The 22,556-nt window shown below is 43.5% G+C and overlaps 1 protein-coding gene across 4 annotated transcripts in view; it reads right to left on the minus strand.

The window, feature by feature from the left end:
* INO80 (INO80 complex ATPase subunit) overlaps positions 1-22,556 on the minus strand; it is a 324,729-nt gene that overhangs the window by 274,591 nt on the left and 27,582 nt on the right. Inside the window, exon 1 of one of the 4 annotated variants that reach the window (XM_075844868.1) lies at positions 17,366-17,431. The exons of the other annotated variants lie outside the window; for them this stretch is intronic. The gene's annotated coding sequence lies outside the window, so the exon portion shown is untranslated. Of the gene's footprint in view, positions 1-17,365; positions 17,432-22,556 lie in introns of those variants that run through there. 4 annotated transcript variants of the gene reach the window in all.

Consider the following 22,556-nt stretch of genomic DNA (forward strand, 5'->3'; position numbering starts at 1 on the left):
CGGTTGTCTCAGGTATCTGGAGCCATGCTAACTGCAGTGCATCCCATGTTTGCTGGAGGGTGCATGGGGGGGGAATCCATAGAGCAACAAGACGATCGAGGTGGTTCCACAGATGATCAATTGGGTTCAAGTCAGGCGAATTAGTGGACAAAGGAAAGTACTTGGAAGTCTTGGTTGTGCTCATCCAAACACTGTCGGACATTTCTAGCCTTGTGACGTGGCATTGTCTTGCTGGAAGATTCCATCTGCCCCAGGGAAGACAAACAGAATATATGGGTGGACGTGATCTGCAACGATGGATTCACACCCAAATCGGTTCAGAGTGCCTTCCACATGGATGAGTGGGCCCAGAAAATGGCATGAAAAAATTCCCCAGACCAGAACGCTGCCGCCACCAGATTGTGGTCTTCCAGCAATGGTTGCAGGCGGTTTGTTCTCTGATGTTTCTCATCTGACACGCCAACGTCCATCAGTTCGATGAAGCAGAAAACGTGACTTATCGGACAAGACAACACTTTGCCAATCATTGGTCGTCCAATTCCGATACTGCCGTGCAAATTGAAGCCTTTATTTCCATTGCACCTTTGTTAGCATAGGAGCAGTGACCATCCATCTGCTTCGGAGCCCCATACGCTGTAGGGTTCACTGAATTGTTGTTTTAGACACACGTCAATTTTCACGGTGAGCCGCTCTACTGTAGCGTGTCTTTGGCCCTTGAGCACCTTCATAGCCGATGTTCACCTCTCACATCAATAGCACGTGGTGCTCTGCAGTTTCCATGTCGGTTATTCCTATTGGTGCAATTTTTCCACTCAGTATACACTTTCACCGCAGCAGCACGCGAACAGTTTACAAACACTGGCACCCTTGACCAATAATCATCCCTTTTTGCAACTCTGATAAATCGCCCTTTTTACCCATGGCAATAACGAGTGATGTGTTCAGACAACCTATTGCACACTTTATACACCCACCAAGCCAGCCCCCGACACCACTTCTTTCATGGGCCACGCGCTGCCGACGTCAAAAGTAGGAGGTGGTTATAATAATGTGACTCGACTGTGAATTATCCTCCTCAGTGTTGATTAATATACAGAGCTTAGTATCATCTGCAAATACTGATATTATACTCTGTAAACCCTCTACAGGGTCATTAATAAACATATTAAAAAGAAGAGGGCCCAATACTGACCCCTGTGGAATCCCACTGGTAACTGTGACCTACTCTGAGGATGTACCATTAACCCCTTCCCAACATATGACATACAGTTATGTCATAGCTGGGTAGGGGGAAGTATGGAGCGGGCTCACGGCGCGAACCCGCTCCATACGATGCGGGTGTCGGCTGTTTGTTACAGCCAACACTTTAGAGTAACGAGTGGCATCGCGCTCGAGCGTGATCCCGCTCGTTTAACTCGTTAAATGCTGCGGTCAATAGCGACCGCAGCATTTAAATAGTTAGAAAGAGGGGGGCGACCCCCTCTAACAGCTCATCGCGCCCCCCGCAACGCAATCGCGGGGGGTCGATGGTTGCCATGGCTGCCTGGGGGCCTAATGAAGGCCCCAGGTATGCCATCTTTGTACACCTATTAAGAGAATTAATAGAAGCCTGTCAGAATCACGATATACTGCAATACATTAGTATTGCAGTATATCGTGCAAGCGATCTAATGATCGCTGGTTAAAGTCCCCTAGGGGGACTAATAAAAAAAAAAGTAAAAACGGAGTTAAATAAAGCGGGTTTTTTTTTGTGTAAAAAATAAAATAAAAATAAAAATATATAAAGTTAAAAAAAAACACCTTTTCCCATTTTCCCCCTAGAACATAGTAAAAAATTAAATAGACATAATTTGTATCGCCACGTCCGTAAAAGTCTGAACTATTACAATATATCATCATTTAACATGCACGGTGAACGCCGTAAAAAAACCAAAAACAAATTGTAAAACGCCAGAATGTCTATTTTTTGGTCACCTAATCTCCCACAAAAAAATTAAATAAAAAGTGATCAAACCGTCGCATGTACACCAAAATGGTATTATTAAAAACTACAGCTTATCCCGCAAAAAATAAGCCCTCATACCACTTAATCGACATAAAATTAAAAAAGTTATGGCTCTCGGAATTTGGCGACACAAAATAAATTTTTTTACACTTAGGTTTTTACTTGTAAAAGTAGTAAAATATAGAAAAAACTATATATATTTGGTATCGCCGTAATCGTATTGACCCACAGAATAAAGCTAACATGTTGTTTTAATTGCACAGTGAATTCCGTAAAAACGGCGCGCAAAAAAACATGGGAGGAATCACTGGTTTTTTCATTTTCTACCCCACAAATATTTTTTCCCCGTTTCCTAGTAAATTATATGGCAAAATAAATGGTGCTACAAAAAACTACAACTCGTCCCGCAAAAATCAAGCCCTCATAGTACTATATCGACGGAAAAATAAAGACGTTATGGCTTTTGGAAGGTGGAGAGGAAAAAAATGAAAATTAAAATCTGAAAGTTGTTTACGACGGGAAGGGGTTAATAACTACCCTCTGTTTTCACACGGACTTATGTAATTCAATGAGGCCATCCACACGGCCATTGTTTCAATGGACCGTGTGAAGGGTCCGTTGAAAAATAGAACATGTCCTATTTTGTTCAGTGTTCACAGATCCCTCCATAGACTCGTCTATAGGGATCCATGAAAATGGAACCCACATGGGGCACCTCGGACATGAAAAATGTCACGTGCGAATCTAGCCTTACCCAGGTCCAGTATGGAACTGTCAGGGATCATTAGCCTGTATATTGCTTGCAAAAACATTATTGCTTTATAGTATATTCCACAAAGAACTCGAATGTAACAAAATGGAGTCTGCATGAGGAACATGCCTATGGAAGACACCGCCCCTGGAATGCAAGAGGAGTGTACAGATGAACTTACAGCTGAATAGAGCCAATAGGGCTTAAGCACGTCCCACATCTCTAAGGAGGAGATTTGTAGATTCTTTGTTCAATAAAATTTAATCTTACTTCCTGCTTCACTGAGGGAGGATGTGTACCAACTTGTCTGCCTGGTATATCTCTGCCATGCATGCACTCAGTTTCCAATTTACAGAGGTGGCTATTCGGTGTGAAATAACAGGGAAAAGGAAGTTACCCTGACAATGACCCTGACAATTGGCGCCCAACGTGGGGACACATTCGAGGGGATCTCGGAATCTGGACAACCGACAATCACAGGGTGAAACAGACGACCCAGGACTGCCCAGCCTGATCACCTCCACAATAACACGGTAAGTCAGTTGATTTGATAAATCTTCGACTTATCTGTGTTAGTGGACGGTCTTGTATAACCCTTGTTGATTGCCTGGATTAGCTCAGGCGACAGGAGCGACATCCCCGCTGTGTGGTCACGAACCCGTAAGAAATTAGTCACGCTCGACTAACCATCCTCTGGGTAATTCGGGACTAGAAAGAAAATATAACCTGTTTTATACAGGGGCACGATAAGACGTGTGATAAGTCGTGAGTAATATTCCAGCGAGACCTAGTGAGTTGCAGACTGAGAAATTGTAATATTCCAGCCAGACTTAGTAAGTTGCAGACTGAGAATTGTTATATAAATTACGTGAAGGATATAGAAGGTTAGAATGGATGGTTTACGGTCCATATTCAAATCATCACCCGTACCCGGACGATCCTATTCGTATGATTTGGTGAAGCGAAGGGAAGGGAAACAGTATGTGAGTAAAACTAAGAAATTTATGGAAATGTGCGGAATGCATAGGGGAGGGCGGCTACAAGCCGGAGACTGGGCAAAAGGTATTCGGGAGAACAAAGGGAAGTTGGAAGATAGCAAGTTGATGGAAAGTGCTTTAGAATGGCAGCGAACAGCCATAGCTGTCAGCAAAGAGGGATTTGCAGAAGAGGAAGTTATGAATAAGAAAGGCATTATTGTATGTTATATGTATTATAAACCACAGGACCAGCCACCACCCTATAATGGCGGCAGTCCCTCATGTTGGGTGTATCCTCATTGTGGGCAGCAAAACCCCCCTCACAGCTGAGCAATGTGCTTCCTGTGGGAGAGGCTGCCCCCCCCCCCACCCCCTGATGATGTCACGTCTGGCCCAATCAAATCACTATGAAATGATAGCCTTGTTAATTTTGTCATTTCCCTCAGTAAAGAGCTGACAGTAACACATGCTGCAGTGTTTTCTTCTATTCTAGATTCCGTCCCAGGGGTGCAGGACGCTGTGCACTGGTGAAAAGACACGTCATCATAATATAGAGGTAGTGGCCGACAGATTGGAAACGGTTACAGATTATGTGTTTGATGTTTTGAACGTAGATAATTCCTATTCAATAGTGTGATGAATGATTGCAGATACGTACGTTATTTTGAGTTGTTGTACAGATGTGTGACTCTTGGAGGTTCATTGTATGGGAGAATTTTTGCCGGCATTGAAATTGTTAAGATTGTGAGAACAGAAGCTGTGAGGAGTGAGCGCGTGACCCCCTCCTGTAGAATGTAATGACTGATATCGATTGTTTGGGGGAGGGGGGGCTGTGTGATGTGTACAGTGTGAAGTCTGAAAAGCAGACTGATATATAGAGCGTGGACTGATGAGACAAGTGATTACAATATTGCACTGATTTTAGATCTATATTGTATGCTCTTATTTTTAACAGTATTAATGTCTAAAAATATTCTTAGTGTTTTGTGTATGGGGTTAAAATCAGTTTCTTTTTTTTCTGTGTAAAGGAAAGTTTCTTATCTTTGCGCATGCACTGTTGTCCGTAACTTCACCAAGCGAGAAAAATATTACAGACCGCTGGATATGTCTGCAAAACGATAAAAGTTACGCTGCATATTTATGTGTTATGATGTGATAAGATTTAATGTGTTTTGATGTTAATTCAAATGAATTAAAATACAGATATTGTGAGATACGGGGTCTAGAAAATGTATGTTCCCCCACTGTTCCCTATTTTTATATACAGTTTATTGGTTTGCAGTAATTAATATTAGCATATATATATATTTTCTGTTTTATTGGATAACTAATTACAATTGTTTTGTTTTTGTTTTTACACGAGGCACGTGCTATAGTGCGGCCTAAATGTTATTTTGGAAAATGTGAGATGTTTTACAGGTAAATGATTGCAAGCCATTTTAAAGATAAAATGTATTTGTCAGGAGAAAGTCATTTTTGTTCCAGGCTGTTGTGTATTACAGGGGGTTAAACTAGTGCCCCCCAGATAGAGTGCCCAACCTTATTATGTTGACATGTAGTTTTGAACCCTGCTAAATTATTTTAACAGAGTCCAAAAAGGGGGGAATGGTGAAGGGACTGATCAGGTACAATTTAAGCTTGTTTTGAATTAATGAATTTGGTTCCAGGAGAGCCACATCAAATGTGTATGAGAGTAACCTAAATGTTGAGGTTTTTCTGTGTAGATCCTTCCAGAACAGTAAATATGGGACTGGGTATGCTGGGCTGTAGTCACCACCCAACATGAGGTATTGTGTAAGAGACCATCCCCGTCCAAATTTACACAAGAGTAGGGATGCACGATGCATCGAAACTTCGATACTGTTTCGATACTTTGCATCCCTAAACGGTTCGATACTGCTATTTCCTGTATTTCGATACTTCGCTGCGCAGCCGCACAGCTCAGTATAGTAATACATGAATGTATGAGAGCGGAGCTGCAGCTGTGTGATACAGCCATTGCTCCGCTCCGGAGTACTGATAACAAGTGCCGCGGGGTCAGGATGATGCGATGCGGCCGGCGCTGCACTAATGAGCGGCGGCACAGAAGACAGAACATGGTGGGCGCGCTGCAAAACACCCCCATGTTCTGTCTTCAGTGCCTGAACCGCCGCTCATTAGTGCAGCGCCGGCCGCACCTCCTCATGCTGACCGCGCGCGCACTTCCTGTCAGGAGCGGGGCAATGGCTGTATTACACAGCCGCAGCCCCGCTCTATAACGGCGGAGATCATAGAAACCTCTCATCTCCGCCGCTATTCTCCTGAATGCTGCGATCACAGCTGACTGCAGCATTCAGGAGAAAATGAGCAGGGGGGATGCCCCTTGGATCGCGTCACAGGGAATTCCTGTGACGCGATCGAGGGCCATACCATATATGGGCAGACAGCCCAGGGTCTATTGACAGAGCCCAGGGTCTATTGACAGACCCCAGGGCTGTCTTACCATATTTCTTGTTGTTAGGGCACAGGCTAATGTACTGGGATATATCTGATATATGTCAGTACATTAAAGTTTAAAAATAAAGTAAAAACAAAGTATTGTTAAATTAAAAAAAAAATACACATTCACCCTTTTTACAATAAACATTAAAATAAGTCTCAATACATAAAATATACACATTCAGTAATGGCGCGCACAACTATTTTTTTGCATCATTTATGATGTATACGCTGTAAAAATTTTTTTTAAATAAACACTGCTTTCTATCACTTATTAATGCGAGGCGCGAGGTGCGATGAATTTAACCTCCATGTTCCTCACATTAATAGTAATTAACCCCATCATGTACCTCGCACATTAACCCATTATGACTGAGACATGATGGGATTAATTACTATTAATGTGAGGCGCATTCAAAATTCATCACACGTCGCGCCTCATCAGAAAACGGAAGAATTTTTTTTTTTTATTACTGTTGGCAAAGTATCGAAATTGGTATCGAAATCGCAATACTAAACAAAGTATCGGTATCGAAGTCCAAATTCTGGTATCGTGACATCCCTACACAAAAGGCCGAGGTCAAACACAGATGAGTCTTTACAGAATTAGTAGGGAAGGAGGTGAAAATTATCTGAACATTACTAAAATCTTTACATAAAATTAACAATTAATATTTGTAACAATTAATTGTTATATTAACAATTAATCAAGTATTTACAGAACCTGATAAAAGTGAGATTCTCAAAGTGTTCTGGATTATCAGATGTGTGGAGAAGTGTATAACATTTGTTTTTATTTTAGAGAATGAAGACGCCACCCCTTTGAAATGTTCTATCTATATGTGACATGGGTTTTAATGTTAATATAGTCTCTGATGTCGGGGGCTTCCCAAGAGTTCCGGAGCACTGTCCATATATGGACAGTGATGTCAGGGGCAAGCCCAGAGCCAGAGTCCAGGACAAAGCGCTACTAGCGTGACTGCAGCTCTGCTCCTGAAAACACTGTGCCACAGCAGAGCATCAGTATAGTCTCTGCTCCAGAACTCTGGGGAAGCCCCTGACATCACTGTCCATATATGGACAGTGATGTCAGGGGCTTCCCCAGCCGGAGTACAGGAGCAGAGCCTCTTCACGCACTCTGACTGGGACTCCAGCTCTGCTTCTGACATCACTGTCCATATAGGCGCACTCCTCCTTCTGCCTGCTCTCTCCTCTCCCGAAGGAGCTTCAGTGCCCCACAAAGGACAGCCTCAGGGGCCGCATGCCCTGTGTTTGAGACCCCTGCATTAGAGCCTGTACTAAAATATCAAATGCACTACACACAACTGTGATTTGGTTTTTGGCATTTGGAAAAAAACGCCTCTGACCACAAAATTCAAATGCAGCATGCTCTGGGTATGACGTTTTTTCAGTCATTTTTCTCATTAGCTTCTTTATAGGACTTCAAAGACAGCAGGAAAAAAAAAGCATATAAAACATTACACCAAATTAAAACCGCCTCAGAAAATGCCACTAAAAACACATGCTACATTTTAATAACAGTGGCGTTTTCAGAAGCATTTTCGATGCAGTTTAAATTGTGTGTGTAAAGGAGGCCTAAATATCAGAAATAAGGGTCTGTCACGGAACTTAAATCCTGCATAACTCGGGGGGTGTATACCATCCAGACCTGGTGATTTGTCTATTTTAGTGTTTTTAAGGCGGCGTTGCAATTCTTGCTTGGTTTAAGCAGGTGACATTTAATGGAGAATTTACTTAATACCTAATCAAGTCGTCTGACATTGGATTTTCCTGTGTAAATACAGTAGAGAAAAAGGCGTTTGATAGATTGGACTTTTCCTCATCCTCATCCACTATTATACCCAGATTATTTTTGAGAGGGCCAACACTTTCATGTAGTTGAAAAATATTTTTGGTTTATTTTTACTTACACAGGCTACGAGTCCCTCTATTTCAATCATTGCTGCCTTTATTTATTTGTCTTTTACACAACTTATTCTTTCTTTATAATTATTTAATGATTTGTCACTACCATCCTGCTTTATTAGTTTGAACGCTTTATCGCCCCTTAGGCCTCATGCACACGGCCGTAATGGTTTTTACTGTCCGCAAATACGGATGCACTTTCATAGCTATCAGCAATTGCGGATGCGCCCACTGACTGCTATGGGGGAGTCCGTGTCGCAATTGCAGACAGGAATTGGACATGATTCTCAAAATATAAGACATTTCTACAGCCCAGACACATATCCGTAAATATAAGCAAAGATGTTCGTGGCCTATAGAAATAAATGGGTCCGCAATTTCACCTGTAATTACGGTTGAAAACTATGGTCTTTTTGCATGGGGCCTTACAGTTTTATTTAACTACATCGGTTTCATCATGTTTCTAGCTTGTTTATTCACATAAGGTATATCATTTCACAGGACCTATTTAAATGGCTTTTAAAAATGTCCCATTTAATTTGTGTATTTTTATTTTTGAGGACAGTGTCCCAGTTTATGCCTTAAGGGTATGTGCACACGTAGTGACCAAAAACGTCTGAAAATACAGAGCTTTTTTCAAGGGAAAACAGCCCCTGATTTTCAGAAGTTTTTTGAGCAACTCGCGTTTTTCGCGGCGTTTTTGGAGCTGTTTTCATTGGAGTCTATGAGAAAACGGCTCCAAAAACGTCCAAAGAAGTGTCATGCACTTCTTTGACGAGGCAGTCCATTTTTTGACAGCTGTCAAACGACAACGCGTAAATTACAGGTCGTCGGCACAGTACGTCGGCAAACCCATTCAAATGAATGGGAAGATGTTTGCCGACGTATTGGAGCCGTATTTTCAGGCGTAAATCGAGGCATAATACGCCTCGTTTACGTCTGAAAATAGGTCGTGTGAACCCAGCCTTAAGGTCATCCCTTAGCCCATGAAAATTGGCCTTTCTGAAGTTGTTTTTTGTAGGTACTTTGCCAAAGACCTTAATAGGACTGAGCAGGTTTTGGCCTTGAGGACTAAAGACTTTATCAAATCGGACATGTATTAACTTATGTAGTAATAACTTGACAAAGCTTTTACCTATCCAAGTAATTTGGAAATTGCTTTCTCGTGACATGTTGTAGTTTAGGTTAGTAAAAAAATTGTGGTCGATAAACTCAATATTTGTGTGATAAAAACACAAAAAATTTTCTAAATTTAAATGTATCAGCTTGTAAGACAGACAGTAATACCACACAAAATAGTTTGTTTCATATATCCCATATGTGTACTTTATGTTTCCATCGTTTTTGAACATTATTTTATTTTTCCAGGACGTTAAAAGTCTTGGAACTTTAGCAGCAATTTCTCATATTTTCAAGAAAATTTCAAAAGCACATTTTTTCAGGGACCAGTTCAGTTATAAAGTGGCTTTGAGGGACTTGTATATTAGAAAGTCCCCATAAATCACCCCATTTTGAAAACTGCACCCCTCAAAGTATTCAAAACTGCTTTAATTTCTGAGAAATGCCTATGTGGTTAAAATACTTTCTGAATGCAAAGTAGAGGTGAAATTTACAAATTTCATCTTTTTTTTTTTGCAATAAAGTTTTTCCTGTAATACAGGTTTTACACGAGAAACGCCCTCAATATATATTCCCCAGATTGTGCAGTTTCCAGAAATATCCCACATGTGGCTCTAGTGTGCTACTGGACTGAAGCACAGGCCTCAGAAGCACGTAGTGGATTTTGGGGCCTCTTTTTTTAAAATATATTTTAGGCACCATGTCAGGTTTGAAGAGGTCTTTTGGTGCTAAACCATTAAACATAAAATAAAAAAAAGTGACACCATTTTGGAAACTACACCCCTCAATGAATTTATCTAGGGGTATAGTTAGCATTTTCACCCCAGAGTTTTTTCGATAAATGTATCTGAATTAGTCTGTGAAGATTAATATTTACATTTTTTCTGAAAAAACTGAATAAAGGAGGAAAAGCATCCCAGCATCTGTAAAGCAATTTCTCCCGATTACGGAAATACTCCATATGTGGTAATAAACTGCTGTTTGGACCCACAGCAGGGCTTGGAAGGGAAGGAGCGCTATTTGGCTTTTGGAGCTATCATTTAGCTGAAATGGTTTTCGGGTGCCATGTCGCATTTGCAAAGCCCCTTAGGGACCAAAACGGTGGAAATCCCCTAAAAGTGACCCCATTTATGAAACTACACCACTTAAGGAATCTATCTAGGCGTATAGTGAGCATTTAGACCCCACAGGTCTTTTGGAGAATTTATTAGAATTAGGCCGTGAAAATGAATATCAACATTATTTCTACTAAAATTTTGAATTTTTTAATTTTCACAAAGAATAAAGAAGGAAAAAGCACCCCAACATTTGTAAAACAATTTCTCCAGAGTACGGCTAAACTCCACATGTGGTCATAAATGGTTTTTGGGTTTTTTAAATTAACCCCTTACCACACCGATACGTACTGTATTGCAGTGCTTTAAAGGCAATGTGTTGCCAGAAAAACATGTTGTTTTTTTTTAAATTAAACATTTAGTGTGTGGGTGATTAAACATTGTTCAAATTTTTTTTATTTTTTTCACGAGTCAGGAAATATTATAAATTAATTCTAATTTATAATACTACCCATTTTTGGTCACTAGATGGAGCTATTCCCAAAATTGCAGCATTGCAACATTGGGTTAAAAGCCCTCGCTCTAGTGAGCTCTCAGCATCCCCCCCTCCTTTATCCTGGCTAGTGCCGGGATAAACGAGGGGTTTGAACGGTCAAACCTCCTACACTGTGTGTCGCCATTTTTTGAGCTAACACACAGTGTAGTAGGTTTACATACAGTAGTAAACACACACAAACACGAACATACATTGAAATCTCTTACCTGCTCCTGCCGCCGCGGCTCCCTCCGGCCCGTCCGCTCCGTTTGCTGCCGCTGGTCCAAGTGCACAAATCCGGAAGCCGCGACCGGAAGTAGTAATATTACTATCCGGCCGCGACTTCCGGTCCACAGGAAAATGGCGCCGGACGGCGCCAATTTCGAATAGGACTGTGTGGGAGCGGCGCATGCGCAGTTCCCACACAGACGCCGTACACTGAAGTCAATGGGACGGGAGCCGTCCGCAGTCCCTATGGGACTGTGCTGCCGTATTCCATGTCTGTATGTGTCGTTAATCGACACAGACAGAAATGGAACAAAAAATGGCAGCCCCCATAGGGAAGAAAAAGTGTAAAAATAAGAAAAAGTAAAACACAAACACACAAATGAATATAAACGTTTTTAATAAAGCACTAACATCTTTAACATATAAAAAAATAATTTGTGATGACACTGTTCCTTTAAGGCACCAAGACGTACCGGTTCGTCCTGGCTAAAAACTGTCACCCTGTCAAAGGACAGGGTAACAGAACTGTGCCATCAACTGTTTATGACAGTTAATCAGCACAGTAAGACAGCAGGGGACCAATCAGAGCGGCCGCCAGCCGTCGATCGCTGTGATTAGTCAATCACAGCTCCTTGTGAATGTGTAGGAGGTGGCGCTGGCTCAGAAGCTGAGCCAGCGCCATCACCGCCGGGTATCGGCTGGCCAACACCCCGCTGTAAAGGTCAGGAAACTGAGCTAGGCTCCAATCCGGCCGATTAACTCCTTAGATGCAGTGATCGCTGCATCTATGTGGCTTCTAGCCAGTCGGCAACCATGATGGTTGCCATGGGCGCGGGTGTCAGCTGTTTGTCACAGCTGACATCGTGCTCTAGCGGCCAGGACCTGAGCTAGGCTCCGATCCGGCCGATTAACCCCTTAGATGCAGCGATCACTGCATCTAGGTGGTTAGATCACACCCTATGGTTGCTAATGGCAACCATCGGCACCCGCGGGGGTTACGATGGTTGCTATGGCAACCGTAGCCTAACAATTGCTTTCTAGTATGGAAGCCTATCAGGCCCTGCCGGGAGGCGAAGCCTGATAGGCTTGCGGTCAGTGAATAGCTGACAGCTCTAATACACTGAACTATGTAGATAGTGCAGTGTAATAGAATAGCGATCAGGGCTTCATGCCTTCAAGTGGGACAAAAAAAAAAAAGTTAAAACAAACAGTGATCTGGCAGTGATGTCTATTAAGTCTCCGTACACTTCAGTAATGTTAATGTGTGTGTATGTGGCTGCACATAGTGATCCTTTTTGAAAATAGGCACTACATTTGCCTTGCACGAGTCCCTTGGCAGTATACCAGTCACTAGAGAATCTCTGAATATTATGAAGAGGGGGAAAGAAATAACTGAACTAAGCTCTTTAAGAACTCTAGGGTGTAACCCATTTGGTCCCGGGGCCTTGTGTACATTTAATTTAGCTTGGACCATATCTACATTCTGCCAATTCAGTATATCAATTGATATATTAACAAAACCGGCTACATCTGCTGCTCTTTCTCCTGCTGTATATACAGAACTAAAGAACCCATTTCGTAACTCTGCCTTCTCTTGATCCCCTGTGACCAACACACCTTGGCTTTTTTGCTGTTACGTCCATGGCCGGGGGTCGTCGTTCTGACTTACCCCTTGACAATCCCGGCCATGGACGCCTCTCTTCTCGGCGTGTACTCCCACCAGGGAGACGCCAGCACTCTCTTCCGGGTCCTCGGGCTGTGTACCGCAGGGCGCGCGCGCACGGCCTTAAAGGTCCAGTACGTGTCCAGCTGCCTTACATCAATTATCAGCCCAAATGGCTGCTGGAGTATAATAAGGGGCCCTGCCCACTGGTTCCTTGCCGGAGTGTTGTTGTACACCCTAGTTTGTCTTGCTAAAGGTCTCCCAGTGTTTTCCAATTCCCAGTGTTACCCGTTCCCGCTACCTGTACCCTGTATCCCGTGCTATCGTTACCTGCTGTGAAAGTCAAGTCGTGTCTTCCCACTGCATCCGCGGCGTCACCTGCTGTGAAAGTCAAGTCGTGTCCCTGCCACTGTCTACATTGCCTCAGGTACCCGTTCAGAACTATAGACATTGTTTTGTACCTTGTTGGCCAGCTGCTACCACGCTACGCGGTACGGCCCAGTGGGTCCACACCACGCGCCGTGACATTTGCATTTATATACTTGAAGAATTTTTGGGGATTTGTTGTACTATCCTTAGCCACCTGACTTTCATTTTGTATTTTTCCCGATTTTATTACATGTTTACAGATTTTAAGCTCTTTAGAATTTAAAAAGATTGCCGCTGTACCCTCACATTTGTATTTTGTACATTCAGAAATGCCCTTTTTTTGTAATTAGTTCTTCCCAGGCTATATCCTGAATTGCAGCCCTCATCCTGGGGAAATTGGCCTTCTTAAAATTAAAAGGGAATGTGTTGCTAGTGCCAGGAGAAGGAAGGGTTTGAATCTTCAAACCTCCTACACTGTGTGCCGCCATTTTCTGAGCGACTGCACAGTGTAGGAGGATTAGATACAGTGCTCAGCAGACAGTATAACACGAACATAAATTACCTGCTCCTGCCGCTGCCGCCTTCGCTCCTGCAGCGGCTTCCGGTCCGCATGAAAATGGCGCCGGATTTCTCTCTGCGAACAAGCTACGAGCTTCATTTTGGTCTGTGTGGGAGTGGCGCATGCGCCGTTCCCACAGAGATGGCGTACCCTGTAGAGAAAGGAACGGCTCCAGTTCGCATTCTCTATGGGGTTGTATGTGCCATATTCCATCTCTGTATGTGTCGTTAATCGATACATACAGAGATGAAAAAAAAATGGCAGCCCCCATAGGGAAGTAAAAGTACAAAGTAAAAAGTAGAACACGAGAACACAAATATATCAAATTTATGTTAATATCATATTAAAAGCAATATGTTAAAAAAAAAATTCATGACACCTTCCCTTTAAGTGTTCTTCCCCTCCCAGCCTGGGTTTGCTTTTTTATTGTATAGGTAAAATGTAACTATATTGTGATTACTGTTACCGAGGTTTTCACGAACATTGACAATCCCAACAAGCTCTGCATTATTAGAAATGACCAGACCCAACAGAGCTTCACCTCTAGTCGGGTCTTCCACAAACTGGCCCATAAAATTTTCCTGCAACAGGTAGAGGAAATTTCTCCCCTTTGCAGTTGAAGTCGAACCATGACACCAATTAATATCCCGGTAATTAAAAATCTCCAATTATTACTACAGTACCAGCCTGTGCAGCCCGCTCAATCTGTTTATATATTTGACCTTCCATCTCCTCAGTTATATTGGGGGGTGTATAGATTACACCAAAAGTTATTTTTTTCAGCGTTTACCTCCCTTTCTAGTTCCACCCACAAGGTTTCAACCTCCTCACAATCTTCATCCACTATTCTCTCCTTCACACTCACCATCATATCACTTTTCACATACAGACATACACCACCGCCTTCATATCACTTCTCACATACAGACATACAACACCGCCTTTCCTATTTGTCCTGTTTTTCCGAAACAGTGTAAAACCCTGTAGATTTACAGCCCGTCGTGTGAAGAGTCCGGCCATGTTTCAGCAACACCAACTAGATCTATATTTTCTTCCAGTACCAAGGCCTCCAGCTCCCCCATTTTGCTTGCTAGACTTCTGGCATTTGTGAACATACACTTTAACTTGCCTTTCACTTTCAGTTTCAGAAATGTAAAATTTGACATTATTTGGGCATTTTTATTTTCATTGCTGTTTTCTAACAAAAGGATCTCCCTATCCTGTTGTCTAGTCCTCTCCCCACCGTGTGTTTCTCCCCCACCAATATAGTCTGACCCCTCTCTAACCTAACTACCCCTTTATTTTCTACATTGACCTCCCTCCTCAGCCCTAGTTAAAATACTCCGCCACCCCAGCTAGAATTCTCTCCCCCAGCACAGTGGACCCCCTTCCATTTAGGTGCCAATCATCTGCAGAATACAGTTTGTAGCCCAGTTTGTAGGCTCCTCCACCTACCATTTATTCTATCATTGATACCCACATGGACCACAACAGCTGGATCATCACCAGCCCCTCCCAGTAATTTATCTACCCGTTCCACCACATGCCGAACCCTGGCACCAGGGAGACCGCAAACCATTCGGTTGAGGCGGTCTGGTCGACAAATTATTCTAACCATCTTCCTGATCCACTACAACTACCAATTGTCTTGCATTACCTGCATTATCATCCCGCCGACTATTAGTTAAGCTGTTCTCCCGGCTGTTACGGAGATCAGTATCCACTAGGGCTGCCATTTCTGAGACGGACACCAAGGAATCATCACCCAACTGGTCAATTTTGCTTTGAATATCAGAAACAGGAATGGCCTTCCTTTTCTTGGACCCCTTTCTACTGCCCCTAACTACATTAACCCAGCTACTTGCCTGGTCCTGCTCACCCATGTCTTTACCCTCCAGTTCTGCCCCACTAACTGCTTGCTCAGTGAGCAGCATGCTCTGCTCAAGATTGTCTATCACCCTCAGTGTTGCATTTTGCTGCTCACTAATGCGAGCTTCCAGGTGAACAACATGCTCACATCTGCCACAGAGGTATTCACCCTGGAACCCTGGCTCCAGTCATGCATACACATGGCAAACTGTGCACTGAAGAAAACCTACAATCTTGCTATCCATTATCCGAGTTACAACAAAACAGTGAACAATTGAAAAAGTAATAGAAGAGTACTTACAGGGACTTTAATACCTTGAAATACAGACTCCTAGGTAAGTATAATATATAGTTGGATTTCTGACTTGCGTTTGAGGCGGCATCATTGCAACCCGCCGCAAAAAAAGCAACAGCTGCATTTACCTCCCCATTGAATTCAATAGGGAAATCCTGCAACATATAAGCAGCATTTACGTAGTGTAGCAGTGCAGCTACTGGATAGTACAGAAACTCAGGTTTTAAGCAACCAGGGAGCATGTACAGCAGAGAGGGTTTTCTCTGCTGTTGCTTGGGTGTAAAGCCTGGAATAGAGCCTGGTTTGCTGGAGTGTGAAGGAGAAGGGCGTCTTCCACTCCATACAGACAGTCCGTGTCTTGGGCTTTCACTCCATACAGACAGTCCGTGTCTTGGGCTGTCTGATGAGCTTAGTTAGGCTTCACCTGAGACGGCTCTTTAATTCAGGTGCGTACAGTTCACACAGGGCTCTCAGTCTGGGGAAGACAGGCATGCTAGCCTGTGAGAGTCACCACCGTGTGAGGTAAAACTGTGAAGGTTTTGAGGTGCTGGGCACGAGGCTCAGTGTCTCGCAGTGAGGGACACTGAATGTGTTAGAGGCTGGACGGCCTAGGGTTTATTTTGTATGTTTATTGTTGTAACACTGATTGCTGTTGTGAAGACAATAAAGCTAGATGCGGCTGGTTTAAACCTTTTACTCAAGGAGTTGGAGTGAACTTTCTATGTGTGCCAACCATCTCACCCGGGAGATGGCAATCCTGTGAGCTAAGTGGTCCCCAGGTTGTCACAGTAGATACAATTGACAATTTCTGAAAGTTTTTTTCACAATATTTACGCAGCGTGTGGAGGAGATTGGTTTTATCTCATCCACTTTGCTGCTACTGTATTTGCTGCGGAATTCCGGAACCAATTCCGTTGTGGAAAATCCGCAGTATTTCCGCAACGTGTGAACTGGACCTTAGGCTGGGTTTCCACAGATTTGCTGCAGACATCGTATGCGGCTTTTTTTTTATAGCCAAAACTAGATTTGGATCCAGGAGAGCAGACCTATAAAGCCTTAGGCCCCATGCACACGACCGGAAAATCTGCGGGTGAATTGCGGTCCCATTAATTTCTCTGGGCCCCCTGTACACGACTGTGGTTTCCACGGTCCGTGCATTTCCCAGGTGCACGGGCCGCAAAAAGATAGGACATGTCTAATTACGGCCGCATTTTTTCGGTCCGCGCTCGTTGAAATGAATGTACATGGCCCGTGAATTGCTGGCGGCCCGCGTCTGAGCGCCAAATAACGGGTCGTGCACATCACTACAGTCGTGTGCATGAGCCATTACTATATATATTTCTTCAGTTTAGGTTCCTTTCCTGGTTTTGGCGAAAAAAAACAAAAAAAAAAAAAACATGAAAAATCTGCAGCAAATCTGCACTGTGGGAACCCAGCCTTAAACTTCCTGCGCTCTGCACATTATGAGTATTTTCATCTTGACATTCAAGGCATATTCACAGGTGATAGTTGGGGTCCTACCCCTGGAACTCCTACCCTTTTTGGAGAACACGACTGCGACCTTTTTTTCTGATTCAAAACAGCTGTCAGTGGACACGTCTGCCAACAAAATTAATGGAGAAACTTTACTGAAGTGCAAGGGAGTTGCAGAAACTGCCAAAATAAGCATCTGCCACCCCTCTACATACCCCAATTCTTATAAGGGTCCTAGAGGTGGCACCAGTACATATCAGGAATTCATGGCATATCAACTGGAAATGTCTTTTTCCTATTATTATTATCAGTTTTTTTTAAACAATAGACACTTAGAAATACTGGAGGTGATGCCGAGCAACTGCAACACAGCAAGGAAACGACCACATGTGATTTGGTTTGTGTATACAGTTACTAGGGGAAGCATCCTTTTGCTTACAACATGCTGTAGGCATAGATTGCCACCTGGGCCACCAAGCAAAATATGCCACAACAGACAGGTACAGCAACCTATGGCACTTAAAAACACAAAAAAGGCCATACTCACAAATTGGGCAAGTATAAGCATGTATACATTATCACTTGTGTATTACACACCGTAATTATTTTTTGCACTACACATTTATATCCATGCCCCACACACCACTCCCCTCAAGGCTAGTGGGAGTATGTCCTTTTTTGGGTTTTTAATCTATGTCCCACTTTTTTCTGTGGTGTAACCTATGACACTTGAGCCACAGCTGGCACGCCAGGCATGTTTGCCTGGCACGCTGAGTTGTAAGCCCTACAAGTGCTCTCCAGCCTAATCCTAGCCCTACGCCGATGTCACTGGTTTCCAGGCCAGGGAACACACAGTGCTTGCACGAGATTTCAATAAATAAACCAGTGTTGCCAATGTGCACTAGAGAAGTCAACCAAGCCAAGGGAGCGGCATTTGGACAGGATTTAGACGAGCGGTAAAACCATCTTGCGGGAGAAAGCCTATCTTCGGGCGTTTACGCCTCTGACCTCCCATTGACATCAATGGGAGGCAGAGAAAGTGTATTTCGCGGATATTCTGCCTCAAAATTCAGTTTGGAAGTTTGAGGCAGATTTTCATCTCCCTGCACGCCGACTTTCGCGGCGTTTATCGGAGCGTTTTTCGCCCGTGGCCATTGAGCGCCGCGGGCATAAAATGCAGCGAAATACGCTTTCTCTGCCTCCCATTGATGTCAATGGGAGGTCAGAGGTGTAAACGACCGAAGATAGGGAATGTCACTTCTTTCTCCCGCGAGACAGTTTTACTGCTCGCGGGAAAAAGACGCCTCTGCCTTGCATTTAAATCAATGGGAGACATTTTCGGCCGTTTTTTGCAGCGAGATTTCCGCGTCCAAAAACTCTGTGTGAACATACCCTAAAAAAGAAAAAACAAAACAATGCTAGAAGTGCTGTTTTTTGGTTTCCTTGTCTCTCCAAAAAACGTAAACAAAAAAAAAAATAGCATGTATGCCATAATGTAACCAATAAAAATTACAGCTCGTTCCACAAAAAACAAGCCCTCACACAGCGAAAAAAATAACATGTTATGACTCTCGGAACGCAATGATGCTAAATGACGGCCCAGACTGATATTTGAGGTGCAGTAGTTTTTCACTGAAAACCCCACATCATCATCATTTGCTAGACCCCACAGGTGGACCCCGTAGATGCAGCGGAGATGAGGAAACTTTAGGGGCTCGTGAAGAAGTCAAAGATTAGGCAATACTGGAGCGCAGATATTTTGCCAAAAAATCCGGCCTCTGCATAAAGTATTGTTTCAAAGCGTACCACACCAATCCATGGATTATTAATTTTATTATACATTCACCCCATTATCACATCATCCTATTATTCCCTGATACACTCCGCCCAGATTACGTATACCCTGATGCACTCCGCCCAGATTACGTATACCCTGATGCACTCCGCCCAGATTACCTATACCCTGATGCACTCCGCCCAGATTACTTATACCCTGATGCACTCCGCCCAGATTACCTATACCCTGATGCACTCCGCCCAGATTACCTATACCCTGATGCACTCCGCCCAGATTACCTATACCCTGATGCACTCCGCCCAGATTACCTATACCCTGATGCACTCCGCCCAGTTTACCTATACCCTGATGCACTCCGCCCAGTTTACCTATACCCTGATGCACTCCGGCCAGTTTACATATGCCCCACACATTATAAACTGAAATACCAGTAAACCCCAACCAAAACTACTACCAAGCTAAATCTACGCTCCAAAACCCAAATGGTGGTCCTTCTGAACTGGACAGTGTGCCCAAACAGCAGTTTATGACCACATATGGGGTATTACTGTATTCTGGAGAACCCGCTGAACAATTTATGGGGTGTGTGTCTCCAGTGGCAAAAGCGGGGAACAACAAATTGGGCACTGAATTGGCATCAGTGGAAATAAGGCAATTTTCAATCTGCAACATCCACTGTGCATCAATTTCTGCTTAACACTTGTGGGGTCAAAATGCTCACAATACCTCTAGATACATTTCTTCAGGGATGTAGTTTGCAAAATGGGGTATTTTTTCGGGCCTTAGCTCAATGCAACACGGTGTCAGAAAACAAATTTTGTAAAAATCTCCACTCCAAAAACCAAATTGCTCTACTTCCCTTTAGAGCCTGGCTGTGTGTTCAAATAGCAGTATATAACCACCTATAGGATATTGCCGTACTCGGCAGAAACTGCTTTACAAATGTTGGGCGGCTATTTCTCCTTTATCTCTAGTTAAAATGAAAAAAAATACAACTTTTTTGTGGAAAAAAATGTTGATATTCATTTTTACAGCCAAATTCCAATAAATTCTGCAAAAGACTTATGGGGTCTAAATGCTCACTATACCACTAGATAGATTTATTGGTGTGTAGTTTCCCAAACGGAGTCACTTTTGGGGGTCACCTACTGTTTTGGCCCCGCAGGGGCTTTTGAAATTTAACATGGCACCCGAAACCCATTCCAGCTAAATTTGAGCTCCAAATGGTGTTCCTTCCCTTTTGAGGCCTGCAGTGTGCTTGCTCTCCTTAATTCCTTGTAAAAATGTAAACTGTCCACGTTTTATCTAAAAAAAAATGTGGCTTTTCAATTTCATGGCCTAGTTCCACGAAATTCGGCAAAAAAGCTGTGAGGTTAAAATGATCACTATACCCCTTGATAAATTCCTTCAGGGGTGTAGTTTTCCAAATGGGGTCACTTTTGGGGGGTTTCCACTGATTTGGTCCTGCATGGGGCTTTGTAAATGTGACATGGCACCGCAATCCATTCCAGCAAAATTTGAGCTCCAAAAGCCAAATGGTGCTCCTTCCCTTCTAAGTCATTCCGTAGGTACAAACAGCAATTTATTGCCACATATGGGGTATTGCTGTGCACAGAAGAGGTTGCTTAACACATTATGGGGTGCTTTTTCTGTAATGAGAAAATGGAAAAATCAGAGCTAAAACTACATATTAGAAAAAAAACACGTAGATTTTCATTTTCACTCCCTAATTTCACTAAAGTCAGCAGAAAGCATGCACGCGGGACTGATGGTGGACGTGTGTCACTAGAGCTCTGCATCTCAATGGGCATACCCAGCTATTATAAGCTATTTTCAGCCTCTCACTTCACTTGCCTTCCACCGGAATCTTTCCTGCTTCATCTCAGGGATGTTTTGGTGGCGAAAGGGAACGCCAAAAAGTCCGGGATCGTGACCAGAACGACAGCTACAGAATAGGGGACTCCCTTGCAGAGTGCACACCGGACCCACCTCATTTACCTGCATGTTGCAGACACCCTCACTTGACCCCGATACACAGCTGGGATGGAAGTACCCCTTGTTTTCAGAGCCCAAGCCCTGCCTCAGATATGTTTGGGGATGAGCAATCGAATGCTTCCTCCGCAGAACCTTCGGTATGATGGTTATCAATTAGTCAGGCTGGGCAGGAGGGGCCTCCGCCATTATCCTCTACGCAGCTACAAGTGGACACTGGTGTATATTCAGGGGACAAGGTTCTCATTGCACGCTTTTTGCAGCTGGAAAAAACATGTGTAAAGATCACACCTGAACTTAAAGCTGATTTTCAAGCTCTGGGATCTAGGATGGAAGCAATGGAGGCTAAAATTGATAATACGGTGACAACTGTTAATCAGCACTCTGATTGTATTGATATATACCAACAGCTTGAGGAATCCCACTCTATGCTTGAAGACATGGAAAATAGACCCAGGCGGGACAATTTGCGTATAAGAGGTCTGTCGGAAAATGTTCTGGATTTGGAAACTGCGGTACATGATCTTTTCAAGCAGCTTCTTCCTGATTTATCTGAACAATATTACATTGACAGAGTCCATAGGTCACTTACTTCTCCCCGTACGGATGGTCTGCCCAGAGATGTGTTGGTGAAGCCTCATCATTAACCTGTGAAGGAAAGGGTCATGAAAGCTTCCAGGTCCTCAGAGCAGTTACGACTGCATAGCTGCGACATTCAGATCTCTGCTGATTTGGTTCCTTGTACGATCCAGAGGGAGTCTTTCGTTAAAGCCTCTCCTCCAAGTCCTGATTCATCACGAGATCAGATGTCGATGGGGCTTCCCTTTTCGTCTTACATTTTCCTACCGCAATCGGTCACACAGCTTTGCGTCTCTCCAAGGAGAGGCCATTTTGGAACGCTTGTGTCTTATTTTGAAGGATGGCACGACTCCGCTGAGGAAATCGCCACTGCCTGCTTCCTCCTCTGCTACAGCACGTCTTCAGCCACTTTGGAGTTCTAGATCTTCGGCCCGACCCTCAGCTTCTAATGCATGAGCTTGCCAATCATTGATGTTATCTGGATACACTCCTCATGGGATCCTGCGACTGGAATTTTTTTCACATACGGTTTCCCTTTGATGCTTGCTATTAATGTTTACTTTCACATTGCTTTTGCCTTTATTCTTGTGGTCTTTTTTTTGCTGTGGTCTTTCAGCTAGATAGGGGCTGAGCTAGTGAGAGCTGGCCCTTTTGTTGGGTGATGGCATGCCCTCCTTGGGATCTTGAGTGACCCCACTGATATTGTATTGTTCTTGGGGTGGGGAACTCTCAACATCCCTTATGGCCCTGTTTGGGCGTTGTTCTACATTTTGCTATATGTACCAAAATAATGTGTTCATGGTCCTTTTTTTTAATTTTGCTTCTCTCCCCTTCTTTCCGGTTTCCTTCTTTGATGGTCAAGTGTCTTCGATATTGTGCTCTCTG

This window comes from Rhinoderma darwinii, chromosome 12, assembly GCF_050947455.1.
Source record: "Rhinoderma darwinii isolate aRhiDar2 chromosome 12, aRhiDar2.hap1, whole genome shotgun sequence".
Lineage (NCBI taxonomy): Eukaryota > Metazoa > Chordata > Amphibia > Anura > Rhinodermatidae > Rhinoderma > Rhinoderma darwinii.